This window comes from Acinonyx jubatus, chromosome B1, assembly GCF_027475565.1.
Source record: "Acinonyx jubatus isolate Ajub_Pintada_27869175 chromosome B1, VMU_Ajub_asm_v1.0, whole genome shotgun sequence".
Taxonomy (NCBI): Eukaryota; Metazoa; Chordata; class Mammalia; order Carnivora; family Felidae; genus Acinonyx; species Acinonyx jubatus.
In genome coordinates, this window is record NC_069382.1 from 197,463,353 (window position 1) to 197,477,925 (window position 14,573).

At 55.3% G+C, this 14,573-nt stretch overlaps 1 long non-coding RNA gene across 1 annotated transcript; it reads right to left on the reverse strand.

The window, feature by feature from the left end:
- Positions 1–10,052: 10,052 nt before the first annotated feature.
- On the reverse strand, positions 10,053–14,254 carry LOC128314595 (uncharacterized). The gene is made up of 3 exons (XR_008296437.1): positions 14,033–14,254; positions 10,992–13,135; positions 10,053–10,605 (listed from the first exon to the last, which is right to left on the reverse strand). It is a non-coding gene; the product is annotated as an uncharacterized LOC128314595 (long non-coding RNA).
- Between the last annotated feature and the right edge of the window lie 319 nt (positions 14,255–14,573).

Sequence of the window (14,573 nt, forward strand, 5' to 3'; positions counted from 1 at the left end):
CCCTGCAGCCAGTCCGTAACCGCTTCTCCCCTGATGGACATAAAATATTAACTAATAATTGTGGGTCATTGCTGAGCGCTCTCTCACGCTTCAGCTTCCCCTCTCGGTGGGCGAGGTCTTAGGCTTTACGGAGCCGCAGAAGGTGAGGAGGTGAAAGGTGAAGGGAACTGTGGGAGGAGACGCTCGCGGGCGGGGCGGGGTCCAGGGCAGAGCCAATGGGGAAAAGGCTTCGGGGGGCGGGGCTCCGGAAGTGCACTGCTCACGCCCGAGAGACTTGCGACCGGCGAGCCCTTTTGTGCTTCCGCTGCCCTTCGTCCTGGGGGCGGGTGCAGCGCGGTGCGGGTCTCCGGAGTGTCAGGCGTTCGTTACGCGCGCGTCACCTGAGGGCCGGGGCGCAGTCTGTGCACCTGCGGGGACGTGAGGGCCGCCGTAAACCCGCCGTTTGCGGACTCGTGGTGGGGATGGCGGGCAGGACCGGGGACGGGCTGGCGGGCACTCTCAGTCCCGGACACTTGGTGGGGCGGGTGCCGGAACCTGGGAGGCGGATGTGACAGCGTTACCGTGTGGACGGTGGAGGACGGAGATACGCGTGTATGTTGCTTTTCTTTGCACCTTCGCTTTCCTCGGGACGAAACACAAATTATAACAATAAGAAGAGCACCTAGGAATACCTTGGGGACTCCGCTAAAGCTCATATATCCAAACGTTGTCATTAGTCTGACAAAGGCCGTTGGTACTTTATCACATGCCCTGAAGTGGAGGTGCGGCTTTTCTTACACCCCTTGGCTGCTGTCCCTCCAGCGAGGGGCCCCCAGGAGCCCTGGCTCAGCTCCTGCTCCTGCACTCCTGGCCCGCAGTCCTGTCTGCCAAGAGGGCAGGCCGGAGCCTGCAGGCACCCCGTAAGTTGGAGGGCTGGCCCTGTGGTCTCCCAGGGGGTCCTCACACTTGTGAGGACCAAGCCTCTATTCTTTGCTCTGCCCGCGTTAGAAGCATTGGTAATGCTGAATGAATGTGTGCGCTGTGCCCGAGCCTGTGACACCTGCAGGGAGAGGCAAACAGCCAAATTCAGAATGTGTGCTGTTCTATGGAAAAAAGGACCCAGTTTATTAATTAAGTAAAGGGCTGGAGGGGGAAAAAGGAAGTAGGACTGTTGAGAATAAAAGCTTAAAAGCATAATTAAATGGATGTGTGGACCTTATTTGGATCATCCTAGAGCAAAGGAACTATACATGTCTTTTTTATAGTTGGTTTGTTCTGAGCCTGGGTGGCTCAAGTCAGTTAAGCATCCGACTTTGGCCCAGGTCATGATTGCCTGTTTTGTGGGTTTGAGCCCCGTGTCAGGCTCTGTGCTGACAGCTCAGTGCCTGGACCCTGCTTCAGATTCTGTGTCTCCCTCTCTCTGCCCCCTCCCTTGATTGCTCTCTCTCTCTCTCTCTCTCTCTCTCAAAAATAAGTAAACATTAAAAAAAAAATTTTTTTTTTTTAAGTAAAAAAGACCTGTGTGACACGAGGTGGGGGAGTTTGAGTATAAACAGTATCAGATGATACTAAGGAGTTATTGACGCTTTTGTTAGGGAGATGTAATGGCCCAATGGTTAGGTAAAAATGTCCCAATTGTTTGGAAATGCAAACAGAAGCATCTGCAGTATATTGCCACAGTGTTTGGAATTTGCTTTATAAATACTCTTGTAAGGAAATCATGAGGATAGGAGAAACTCGGTGGCAAAATGTCGATAATGGTTAAAGCTGGGTGGTGAACACCGTCAGAGTTATGACTATTTTGTGTATTTGAGATTTTCTGTGATAAAATGTAAAATGGTCATGTGATATTTCTCACTGGCTGTGACATTGGGCAAGCCACTTACATGGTCTTGGCCTTGATCCTTGATCTGCTCACCTATAAAACTGGGATCGTATCATTTATTGTGAAGTCTAAAAGAGATACAAATATTCATTTCCTAACTTTTTCAAACTCAGAAGAAATCAAATGGGCATCCTAAATAGCTTGTAGCGCGGCATGCGGGCAACCAGCAGAGAGTTATAGCCACTGTGTCCCGAGACAGAGACAAGCACAGGTTGTCGCGGGGGCGATGCCCCACCGGAGACCCGGCCACCAGTTGGTCAAGGCCTGCCAGGAAGCCATGCCCTCTCCATCTGTATCCTGGCCCTTGGAATTTCCCTGAACAGTAGTCTGCCTGTGCTGCCACCTCGTGGCCACATTGGGAACTGCTCCAAAGGGAGCTTGGGTCACGCCTGGGAAGATGTCAGTTGGCCACTGCTCTTGAGATCCTGCTGAGGTAGTTCCCCGAGATCTTCAGTGCAAGTCCTCTCCATGGAGATGAAGCTGCTTGTATGGGAAGACTCTTGGGTCAGCTTGCAAAACACACTTTTAGCAAAGGTCATGGGTGCCGCGGACAGCGATGCGGGAAAAGCAAGCCATCCCGTGGGCGTGGCGCCCCCAACGAAGATGAGATGACGGTTAAGAAGGCGACCTCGGGAGAAGGTCTGGCAGACGGCCCAATAGCGTGTGGGCCATGGGTGTGATCCTCATAATAGTCGAGCGCCCGTGGGTGCCAGGCTCCGGGCAGATGTTCTTTTGGGTCAGCACACAATATGGTGAGGAGGACACGGAGCCCAGTCAGGTTAGGTGACCCGTTCAAGGTCACAGAGGCGGGAAAAGGCAGAGCTTTTGCATAGTTTTCTCAACTTCGGTATGACTGTCAGAGGCGAAGTCAGACCTGCATCCATGTTGGCTGCCACAAGCTGCATTGTTTTTGTTATTATTATTATCATTCTCATTTTATTATTGTCCCTGAGCAGGGACACGGATTTTCATCCTTTTATCCAACTCTGAAATGAGCCAATAAAAAAAAAAATATGGTAATGGTGTGGTAGGTGGAATTCTAAAGATGGGCCCAAGATCCCCACCCTACGGTTAGCCAATCCGACACGAATCTAGATGCTTCTCTGAAGGCACTTGGCAGGCGTAATGGAAGGCCCGAGCCAGTCGGCCTTAATGGCGATTATCCGGCGGCCTTGGCCTCGGTGAGCCCTTCACAAGTGGAGAGTTTGCCCCAGCAGGCAACGTCACAGAGCTTTTCAAAGCATGAGAATGGGTCGGGTGGCTGCTTTGGAGATGGAGGGGACGAGTGAGAGACAAGGCAAGGGCGTGGCCTCTAGGAGCAGAGGAAGGCCCTCCGCTGCTGGCCAGCAAGGAAATGAGGACCTCGGATCTGCTGTTCAAGGAGCCGCACTCCACCAGCAGCCTGAGGAGCCCCCCAAGAGCCCAGCCTGCCAGCACCTGTGGTTCCAAGGCCCAGAATGGAGACCCCAGCCCCGTGCACTGAGCCACAGCATAAGCCCGGGAGGCGGCCATACGTTTATTGTCTGGGCCTTCTTTGATCATGTTTTTTTAATGTTTGTTTTTTGAGAGAGAGAGAGAGAGAGAGAGCATGAGCAGGGGACGGGCAGAGAGAGAGAGAGGGAGACACAGAATCCGAAGCAGGCTCTAGGCTGTTGGCCCTGTAGAAACAACTGCAACACGACGAAGGTTGGCGGGGCTGTGCCCGAGAAGTCCTGTGGTCTGTGGAGTCCCGGGAGGCACCTGACCCACATAGGGCTTGTCCAGGAAGGCTTCCTGGAGGGGGCGGTGCCAGAGCCAAATCTTCAAGGATGAGTGACGCGCCCAAGCAAAAGGAATGGGGGTTCCCCCCACAGCACAAGCACTGGCGCAGGGGTGGGGAGGGAGAGGGTGGAGAAGAGGGCCGTGTGGAGAGATGGGGCCGGCTGGGGAACGAACCCACCCAAAGGGGCTGGCCCTGCACACCCCGGTGACTCTGTAGAGGAGGTTTAGGGGGGAGGTTTCTCCCTCATAAATGTCTCCTCTAACTGTCGCACCCATGGACCGTCGGTGGCCCGAAGGCAGGGGCAGGCCGTCCTCCACCGCCAGCACCCGCGGCAGCACCGGGCACAGAGCCGACAAGGTCACACGTCTGCTGAGTGGGTGTCGGCACCGAGTCAGGGCCTTCCCGGAGGGGCTGATTCCCAGACGCTCACAGCCACTGTGCACAGAGACCGCTGGGCCCCGAGGCCCGAGGGCAGGTGGGGCAAAGAGACACAGGTGCCGGAAGCCGGGAGTCAGGCCGGCACCAGGGTCACGGCCAGAGGCCCCAGGACTTCCAGCTGGAGCCCTCTGCTCAGTGCCCGACGCGGGCTTGAACCCATGAACTGCGAGATCATGACCTGAGCCAAAGTCGGACTCTTAACCAACTGGGCCACCCAGGCGCCCCATCTTTGATCATGTTTTGGATCTCAGCACACAGAATGGATTAATCATACACCTCGTTCCCTTTTTCATCATTGTGGCTCATTCTCGGCCCACTTTTGCTTGTTCCTTTGTTTTGGTGGCTGAACCCTCTGCCCAGAGGAAGCCGGGGTTCCCAGGCCCGAGACGTGCCTGGATGAGGTACCTGAGGTCTGGCAGCAAGTTTCACTGCCCCTTGTCCCTAGCACACTGGCTCCAAGCAGAAAGGATGTGCTTGGCAAGAACATGCCACCAGAAGGGGCCACAGCCGTTGAAGCTGAAATAACTTTCTGCAAAAAGAGCCCCGTCATTTGCACGGGGAACAAGTGAATGTGCCATTAACTCACAGCATTTCCCTGAGAACATTGTAAAGATACCTGCAGCTTTCAGACCACGTGGGGCTCAGGTGGCCCCCCGGGTGGCCTTCTTTTCTCCCGCAGAGGTAGGCAGAGGGTGGCCTTGGCTTGCCCAAAGGACAGGAAAAGAGGGAGGAGGCGGTGAGCCCCTTGAATCCTGGGGAGAGCTCCTTACAGAGCCTGCGGACGTGAGAGATAATTTGAATCTAAGGCTGATTAAATTGTTCACCACAAGCCCACTGCGTTTCGAACCCTCCTGTGTGTTGGTCAAATCCATCATGGGCCAGAAAAAAGAACCATGAAAAGCTCTGTGGGTGAGGATTGGCAGGAGGGACGGTTCCTCATTAGAAAAATAATTGAGCTTATTATAGAGGCATTGGAAGATGCAAACCATGGGGTAGTCAGGCAACATCAGCCTTCCCCCACCTTCTGCGTCTCTCTTTCTCTCTCGCGCGCGCACGCGCGCTCCCAGTAGGAAGCCGAGTCCTGTGCTGTCCGGCTCCCCCCGACTCTGCCCTTGGATTGATTACAAGCCCAGAACTGGTGCCAGAGGCATCTTGGAGTGATGGCTGTGACCCTGCGGGGCCACAGTGAACAGGGGTGAAGTGGGTCTCTCCCCTGAATAATGAGGCTAAGGACACTCGTGGTATTGGGAGAAGCACGCGGCTCGGCTGCACATCCCCCAGATGATCTGTGGTGGTGACAGTGGCCGTGGCTGCCACCAGCAACAGGGTTCAGGGGACGGGTGACGTGATGGCGATGGGTGATGCGTGCGGTGCCTTCCCACGGGCAGTGCTGGAGAGCCGCGGGGCTCCCGGGGGCTGCGTCTGAAGCTGGGTGCCGGGGAGCCTCCTGACCCGCTGTCCCTTCCCCCTGCCACTGGCAGCCTGGGCTGGCCGTCAGGACACAGCTGCGCTGGTGCGGGGCCCACACAGGACACTAACCCCTCCTGGATCAGCCAAACAGCAGTGGCCCAAACCGCAGACCTCAACTTCCCCGCGTGCGGAAGTCCAGGGTGGGCAGCGCGCGGCTCCCATGGTGGCCCTGTGCGCCCAGGTTCTCGGGGGCCCAGACTCCTTCCCCCTGCGGCTCTGCCCTCGCCACCGCGTGGCCCTGTCCTCACCATTGGGGTGGAGCAAAGGCCATCATCACTGCAGCATCCCAAAGGTCAGACCCCAGGAGTTGGGGGAGGGGAAAGGCCACACCGCCGCCGCAATCTCTTATGGACGTTCAGCGCGGGGGTGGGTGGAGGGGGAGGTTTGCAAGCTGGGATGCTGGGTCACTGCGTGCAGCCTGTGAGCTTGCTCCTTCCCGCTGTTCCACCGCAGCCTCGGCCCTGCACCTCCCCTGTCCACCCTGGTGTGGATCTATGTCTCGTCCGTCTTGTTTTCTAGTGGGCCTTACGCTGGAGTGTAAGCTCCGTGGGGGCGGCCCTGGGTCTGTTTTACCCACTGCTGATCTCGACGGCCCACGACAGCCCCTGGCGCTCAGTGCAGGCCCGGCTGAGCGGATGCGTGGTGAAGGCCTCTGGGAAGTCTGAGTAGGAGAAGGCTCTTTGGTGACTAGATCAGAATGTCGTCCCTCTCCGTGGCAGGATTAAAATCATCGCTGCTTCGCAGATTGGACGGTTTCCCCTTAGGTGTGGAAACTCAGGGGCGTTCCCCTTCCCCAAAGGGAGTTTCTGAAGCCAAAGATGTTCTTTTCAGAGACAGAGCCAGCACCCTAAGGCCGCAGAAAAGCACATCGGAGCTTGGCCAGGGCCGCGACCCTAGGGAGAAGCCCATCCATGCCCCTGCCTGGCTTACCCGGCCTCCTGCCGGGCCTCGGCCCATCTTCCCCCACCGTGAGCTGCAAAGGGCATCTGAGAAGCCCCAGGTGGTGTTACAGATGGCCGGTGCGGGGCTCTGTTTCTGGAACAGGCGGCATCTGGGTACGAAGCAAACAACTTCAACCCAGAGCCTCTTTCTCAAAAATTGGGTTATGAAAACACGCGTAATGTTTTAAAGTGGTTTTCAAGGGTGATTCCCCGCTAGTGGTGGCGGTGATGGGTGGGGGAAGGGAACTTGTATTGGCCTGTTCTCTATTAGGACAGCGGCCGTCGGATGCTGAGGATCTGCTCTGTTCCAGGGGCTCTTCCAGGGGGGTCACATATCTTTACTCGGCCACCGTGGTAGTTCTCTATTGTTTTGTAATTGTTGTGCTTTTTTGTTTGTTTGTTTGTTTGAACTTCCTGGCATGTATTTTGATTCCCTTCTTTGGACAGACTGGGCCCCCACCCACTCTTAGCCTGAGGGCTTGCCTGTGACCCAGGCCTTTGATAAGATCCCGTCCTTTGGCAAAAGTGATTGGTTCAAAGACAGGGCACGTGACCCAGGCAGGGCCAATCAGATAGTTCCCTGGACGTGCTTTATAGAAGCTAGGGGAAGTGGGTCTCCCCCTGCCAGGGTCCCCACACAGGGAGATGGGGGTCTGGTGCCCTGTGTCCCTGCCCACCATGCCCCAGAGACAAGCGGGGAGGGAGGTCTGAGGGTCTGAGTCCCTGTCCCAGAGCCTAAATCCTCACTCTGGAAGCCATTTCTTCACTCCTGAGGCACTGTCAGCCCCCCTCTCAGCGTGAGGAACCAAGTACAGATCGGTTCCATTTGCTTCAGTTGCTCTGAGTTGGTCTTCTATCACTTGCGATGGACTGTGGTCACTACAGTGGCTCTTGACGGTCACGTCGGAGGCAGGCTTCACCGTAACCCCAGTGGATGGAGGAGGGAGCTGTGCTGAGTTCAGGACCCAGGGCCCACCGTCTTGCGCTCTGGACCTCACACTCTTTCCATGCGCCCTGTTCTCGAGTAAGTACCGCGTGGCCCCCACAGTGTGGCAATTTCACCATAAGCTGGATGAGGAGCCCGGGGCCCACGTGTAAGCCAGAGCTGTGTCTGTGTATCCGCACGTGTCTCTATGTGTGCATGTTTGTGTACGTGTGTGTGTGTGTGCACATGTACGTTCTGGCTCTGGGAGCCTCAATCCTGGCATTACTCTGTTTTTCAAATACAAAGGACATCTGATCCCTGCTATGATTTTTGCTGCCACTTTTCACCCCGGGGTCCCTCCCCAACAGCTCTCCCCCTGGGCTATTATTCCAACGGAATCCAGCCGGCACTCAGGAAGTGTGAGCAAGTCTTAACATCTGCGTCGCGATGAGATGGTGAACCTGCTGCAGGGAGATCCTCCAGCCCCCGCCTTGACCTTTTCAGGGGCTCCGTTCCTCCACCCCCAGTCGGGTCACAGGCAGAGTCCAGCGTGGCCGTGCTGAGAGGCCCCGGAAGGAGGCCGGACGCCAGGCCTTGCCCTTCTCTCCAGGGAACAGTGGAGTTTCCCACCAGAAACCCATGCGGGAATGTTTGGGTTTCTACCGACTTGTCAGACGCTCAGGTAAGAGGCAAGTACATGGTCCTAAAGATTTTTGAAAGTTAAACGTATCCGGGATGGGAAATTGCACTCCTAGGTATTCACCTGAAAGAACTGAGAGCAGGAATGCAGAGATGTTTGTACTCTCGTGCTCCAAACGGCCCCATTCCCGGCTGCCGAGAGGGGACGCGGCCTTCTTGGCGAGGGAGCTCGTGAGCACAGTGTGGCCCATCCACGCATGGGATGGTATTCAGCCCTAACAAGGAAGAAGATGCTGGCACCTGCCACATCGTGCATGAAACTTGAAAACGTGGTGCTCCATGAAATAATCCAGACAACAAAAGGACAAATATCGTATGATTCCGCGTGTAGGACATGCCCAGAAGAGGCAGATCCAGAGAGACAGAAGTAGAGAGGCGGTTACGAGGGACTGGGCAAGGAGAGAGCGGGCAGCGAGTGCTTAATAGGGACAGGGTTTCTGTTTGGAAAGTTCTGGAGACCGGGGGGTGGTGGTGGCTGGTCAGCAAACTGAATGTACTTAACGTCACTGACTTGTACACCTAAAAGTGGCTAAAATGGTAAATTGTATGTTGTATATGTTCTACCGCAATTAAAAAAATTAATAATGTCAAAAAACACCTGGGATAGATTTGGAAACATTTTGCTGGAAGCAGGAATGGGCGTGCTTAGGAAAATCCTGGCAGAGATCGACACCTCTTGCTTGGGTACTCTTAATTCCTTCTACGTAGCAATACGAGACCAACAAATTCAATACTTCTCACAAAAACAAGGTTGATAAAATTCATGGCACATTTACACTGTAAATCTACAATTAGCATGAGAAAAAAAAGCCCAGGCCCTGAACCTTGAACAGGTGTTATAAATTAAATTGGGTCCCCTCAAAATTTACACGTTGGGGTCTTAACCCCCAGGACCTCAGAATGTCACCTTGGGGCACCCGGGTGGCTCAGTCGGTTGAGTGTCCAACTTCGACTCAGGTCATGATCTCATGGTTCGTGAGTTCAAGCCGCACATCAGGCTCACTGCTGTTGGTGCAAAGCTCTCTTCAGATCCACTGTTCCCCTCTCTCTGCCCCTCCCTCGATTGTACTCTCTCAAAAATAAATAAACATTAAAAAAGAAAAGAAAAGAAAAGAATGTGACTTGATTTGAAGAGAGGATCTTTACAGAGTAATCAAGTTAAAATGAGGTCATCAGGGTGGGCCCTAGTCCAACATGGCAGGTGTCCTTATAGAAAGGGACATTTGGACACAGAGGAGGCAGAGATCGGGAGACATGTCTACAAGCCAGGAAGTGCCAATGATGCCGTTAAACCCCAGAAGCTGGGGGGCGGGGGCAAGGAGAGGCAGGGAACAGACCCGTCCTCACAACCCTAGAAGGAACCAACCCTGTGACACCTTGATCTTGGGTCTCTAGCCTCCAGAACTGTGAGGCCACAGATTCCTATTGTTTACCAATTTGTGGTACTTTGTTATGTACCTAGGAAGCTCATACAGTTGGCTTAAAACAACAGATATTTTGGGGGCATCTGGGTAGCTCAGTCAGTTAAGCATCTGACTCTTGGTTTCAGCTCAGGTCATGATCTCAGAGTTTGTGGGTTCAACACCCATGTTAGGTTCTATCTCTCTCCCTCTGTGTCTGCCCCTCTCCCACTCATGCTCTCTCTCTGTCTCTTTAAATTAAATAAATAAATAAGCTTAGAAAAACAAATTTTTTCCTCCTGCTACATCTGTGTTCAAATTTCCCTCCTCTCTCTTTTTTTTTTTTTAAGTTTATTTATTTATTTATTTATTTAGAGAGAGGGTGTGTGCAGGGCAGTGGCAGAGAGAAAGGGACAGAGAGAATCCCAAGCAGGCTCCACACTGTCAGTGCAGAGCCCAAGATGTGGCTCGAGCTCATGAACCGTGAGATCATGACCTGAGCTGAAATCAGGAGTCAGAAGCTTAACCAACTGAGCCACCCAGGTGTCCCAAATTTCCTCTTCTTTTAAGGACACCAGTCATATTGGATTAGAGCCCACTCGACTCCAGTATGACCTCATCTTAACTAATTAACATCTGCAAGGACTCCATTCCCAAAAAGGTCGCTTTGACAGGCACTGGGGCTTAGGACTTCAATGTATCTTTCAATGGGATACCACTTAACCCATAACAATCTGCCCTCTGGCCCCCCAAATTCATGTCCTTCTTATATGCAAAGTACATTCACACTATCCCTATATCCCCCAAAGTCTTAACCATTCCAGCATCTAAATCCCATCAAGTCAGGCTCGGATCTCTACTCCTTTCTGTGCCCAAGGCTGCACGGGGGACACACTCAGGGAAAGCCTGGTGGAGAGTACAGAATCCTACACCGATTCCAGGAGCCAGCTTCTGTGCCACTCTGCTTCGGTGCAGCGTAGAGCAACCACTGCCACCACCACCACTACCAGCATTTACTCACGTCCTCACTGCTCACTGCCCTTCTGCGGACGCTGCTCTTGGGATCCTGCAGTGTGTCAATCAGACCAGGATTGGAATCCCCGAGCCTGGAGGGAGGCGTAAGACAGAAACTCATGATCAGGATAAAACGGAAAACGTGGCTCCTTCCTTCGAGATGCTTATCACAGTGATCTGTGATTGTTTACCTAAAACAACCTGAAAAATGCAGGAGATTGCATTTAGTAAAACAAAGTGAAACTGTTTCTACGGACTTTTTGTTTCTTGTTGCAGAGACTCCATGTCCCTAGACAGAACTGAAAAGTGTTTTTCATTACAAGTCTGGGATTTGGACACAAACTGAGCAAAATTAACAAAACAAAACAAAACAAAAAAACATCTGTAGGATCCAGAGCAGCTGTGCACCACTTACGTGCCCACCAGCAGTGCGTGAAGGCTCTGATTTCCCCACACCCTTGCCAACGCTTGCCGTTACCTGACATTTTGATTGTAGATATTCTGGCCCTGCCCGGAATAACAGCTTCAACAGCTGCTGCTAAGCACCTGCAGGGAAATGCTGTCTTTCTTCTTTAAGGAGCTCCTGGCATTGTCTCTTCTTGCTGTGCCTTCCCCTTATCTCTCTCCAGATGGCTGTTCTCACAGAGTCCTTCCCCCTGCTGGCCCTCAAGGGTGGCTCCAAATCTTTTATCCTTTATCATGTGCTGTGAGTGTCAACACAAAGTCAGGCCACTGTCTTTGGGGAACAACTATGGGAACGGGCAGTTCAAGTGCAGGCTTCCATCCCAGATGGTGGGAAGGGAGGAAGCAGACAGAGAAGGTTCTGGAAGGAAAAGCCTGTGTGCACGTGGGGCCGACGGGCTTGGAGGGGTGGGTGTTTGTTTCTGCCTCTGCGGAATGTGCTCTCAGAAGGAGCAAGGGTCTCGGTAGAAGGGAGCATGGCTTCCAACATCCCCTCTGCCATGGTCTGCAGACTCTTGACTCTCCGGGACTCAGTTTCTCTGTTGAAACAGGGAAAAGAGAACCCGCCAAGGCTTTACACAGTTGCTGTGGTTAATTCATTCAGTCATGCGCTGAGCCATGCTGGGGGCCGGGTGGGTTTCGGACCCAGGGGAGTGGGGTTTCAGTCCACAGAAAACAGCTGTTAGTTATCGGTTGACATTGTGCCTTTCAAGTCAAGCGTGAGTCATGAACCAGGGCCTGGGAGGGATTTGGGACCAACATAAAGAACTTCATCACCAGAGGCAGTGAGCTTGCTGTCGATGGAGGAAACCAGGCGGCTGCTGGCTGACCTAACAATTACAATCCGAGGTGATAATAGCATGTAGTGAGCACATGGAGGAAAGGCCCAGAGAGTGAGGGCAAAGTGACAAAGCGGTCAGCTGGGTGGGACTTTAACTCTACCCCAAAGTAATGGGATCTTGGGCAGACCTTCCAAGTCGTCAGGACGGCACGTAGGTTTGGCAGATGTGACCACAGCTGCCTGCAGGGCCCCCTGGAGGGAGGGGAAGGGGCCCTCTGGCTGAGGGAAGGGGGCCCCCAGTGGACTGGTGATGTCATCTGCCGCCATGGCGGGGGAGGGTGACAGGTGCGAGCCCTGTGCCGCAACCCGGCTGACCCTGATGCAGTGTTCCCAGAGGGAAGGACTAACCCGCACGTTCTACTGGACTGCGGGGTCCTTGAAGGGGGAAGGGTCGTTTATTTTCACTGCTGGGTCCCCACCCCCAGCAGAGGAAGGGCTGGGCACACGTGAGGGCTTTGGAACCGGCGGCTGACCGCCTCGGGGCTCATGGTGTTTTGTGACAGAGTCAGAGTCGGAGCCTCGTGATGGTCAATTTCGTGTGTCTTCCCAGCTGCGCTCGGGGATGCCGGTTGGCTCGTGGAACACTCTCTGGCTGTGCGTGTGCGGGTGTCTCCGGAAGCGATCAGCACTTCAAGCGGTGGACGGAACGAAGCAGGGCTGTGCTCCCCGATGTGGGGGGCACCCCCCAGTCCACCTCCACTGAGGGGGGAGGAAGGGCGGATTTGCGCTCTGCGCTTCAGCTGAGACATCCACCTTCTGCCGCCCGCAGACACGGGCGCTCCCGGCCCTCCGATCTTCCGACTCCACCCGACCACCCTTCAGCTTTGCTGGGTCTCCAGCTCGCAGGTGGCAGATCGTGGGGCTCCTCGGCCTCCGTGACCTTGTGAGCGGATTCCTATGATAAAACTCCTCTTAGATGTGTCTCTATGTATCCTACTGGTTCTGTTCCTCTGGGGAGCCTTGACTGGTACCGACCTGGGCCCCTGCTTCTGGGCTGGGCGTCTTCCGCAGCACTGGCTCTGAGCCGACGGCAGGACTGGCTGGGAAGTCCCCGGCCTGCTTCCCGGGGACCTGCACAGAATTCGGGGTGCAGGGATTTTCCTTGAGCCAAGGGTCGCCGGTCAGGCCGCCTGGTCCTCTGAGGCCAGCCTCTTTTTGCCCCATCTGTAAAAGGGGTTCAGGCGGGAGGGTGATGGCATCTGTTTTTTACATGCCAGGATTTCTGCTGGTGACATTCTCCCAACGTTGGCAGTGCACCCGCCGCGTGCACGGAGTTCCAGACTGTGCAAATCCTCAGGGTCACCCGCAGGTAGAAAGCGCTGTAGGGGACAGAGCTGTGAGCCGGGCGTCGGGACCTGCATGCCCAGACGGCCTCCGTCCCTAACTCGCTGTGTGACCAAGAACGGGACCTATTTCTCTCTGGGCTCTGGTTTCCTGTGTTCTAACACACAGCCCTGGGCTCCATGGGGGCCGGGGCCCATTCTGGCTCTTGGCCACACGTGAGTTGCAGGCACGGTGGGACAGACCCCGCCTGTCTGGGGGGCCGGGGGGGGGGGCTCTGGGCCTCTGTCTACCCAAACCTCCTCAGCCCGGCCTTGCAGCTCTGCCGGGGACTGAGCGGCTGATGCCGCCCCTCCTGACGGGTCCTTCCCTTGGGGAGGGGACTCCAGCATAATCTGGCCGGCCTCCCTCCCCCTGCTCAGAGGAAGAGAGCTAATGCAGGAGGTCGGCTAGCGGGGACCCCACCTTCTTCTCTGGGTGCTCACGCTGGGGAGGCCTGGGGCTCAGTGTTTGGAGACCCACTGGCCAGCAGATAGAAGCCACGTTCTGCCAAATCAACTTCCCCAGCAATAAAGGGAATACTTTGGCTTCCCCTCTGCCAAGTGGTTTTCCTGATTCCTTCCCTGAGTCAGAACAGAGGGAGGAGCCGCCAGCCAGGCCCCTGCAAACGCCTGATCAGGTAGTTCCTTCTCATAACCTCCAGGTGGCTCCCTGCCGCTGCCGGGAGGAAGCGCACATCCTGGGAAGGCTGCCCCCCCCCTCCCCACCCCCCGCCGGGTACCCCTCACCTCTGGCCTCAGTCCCTGCCCCCAGCCCCCATCAGCACACCGAGTATCTCGCAGAGACCCCGTGTTCTCTAGAGTCTCAGCCTGGAACATTCCTTCCTCTCCTCCTGAACCCCCCACCCCAAGCCCCTTTACCTGGCTGATAGCTACCTTTTGACAACTTCGCTGTCACCTCCACCAGGCAGCATTCCTGGATTGTGCAAGCCGCTTCAGGCGTCTCCTTCGTGCCTTCCTCCATCGGGGCCCTGGCCACACCGAGAGGTCTGAGCTCTTGTCTGGGCTGAGGAGGAGGGCTGAGCTTGATTCCTCTCGGGGGCTGTTGACCAGGCCAGAGTGACCTCCTACTGCCCTGGGAGGTCTGAAGGCACTGTTTTTCCCTCCTTCCTTCCCCCATCACTGCCCCCTCCTCACCCCTCCCTTCCTCGCTGGGTTCCTTTCGTCCTCCTCCACCGTGTGGATTCCCTCACGTGCTGGGATAGTGATACCACCGTGCAGAGGCTCCTTCTGGGCCCCCCCCCCCCCCACCTCGGAGGCCTTCTCTCTGGGCCGCCCCTGCTTCAGTTCCCCGCGTCAGCCTCAATTTATTGGACACGTTGGGCTCATTCGCCAGGCGCCTGGCCCTGTCTGGAAGGAAGCGGTTGCTTCAAGGTGATAAGCAGGGCTCACTGGGGCTGGGCCCCCAGCCAGGGCT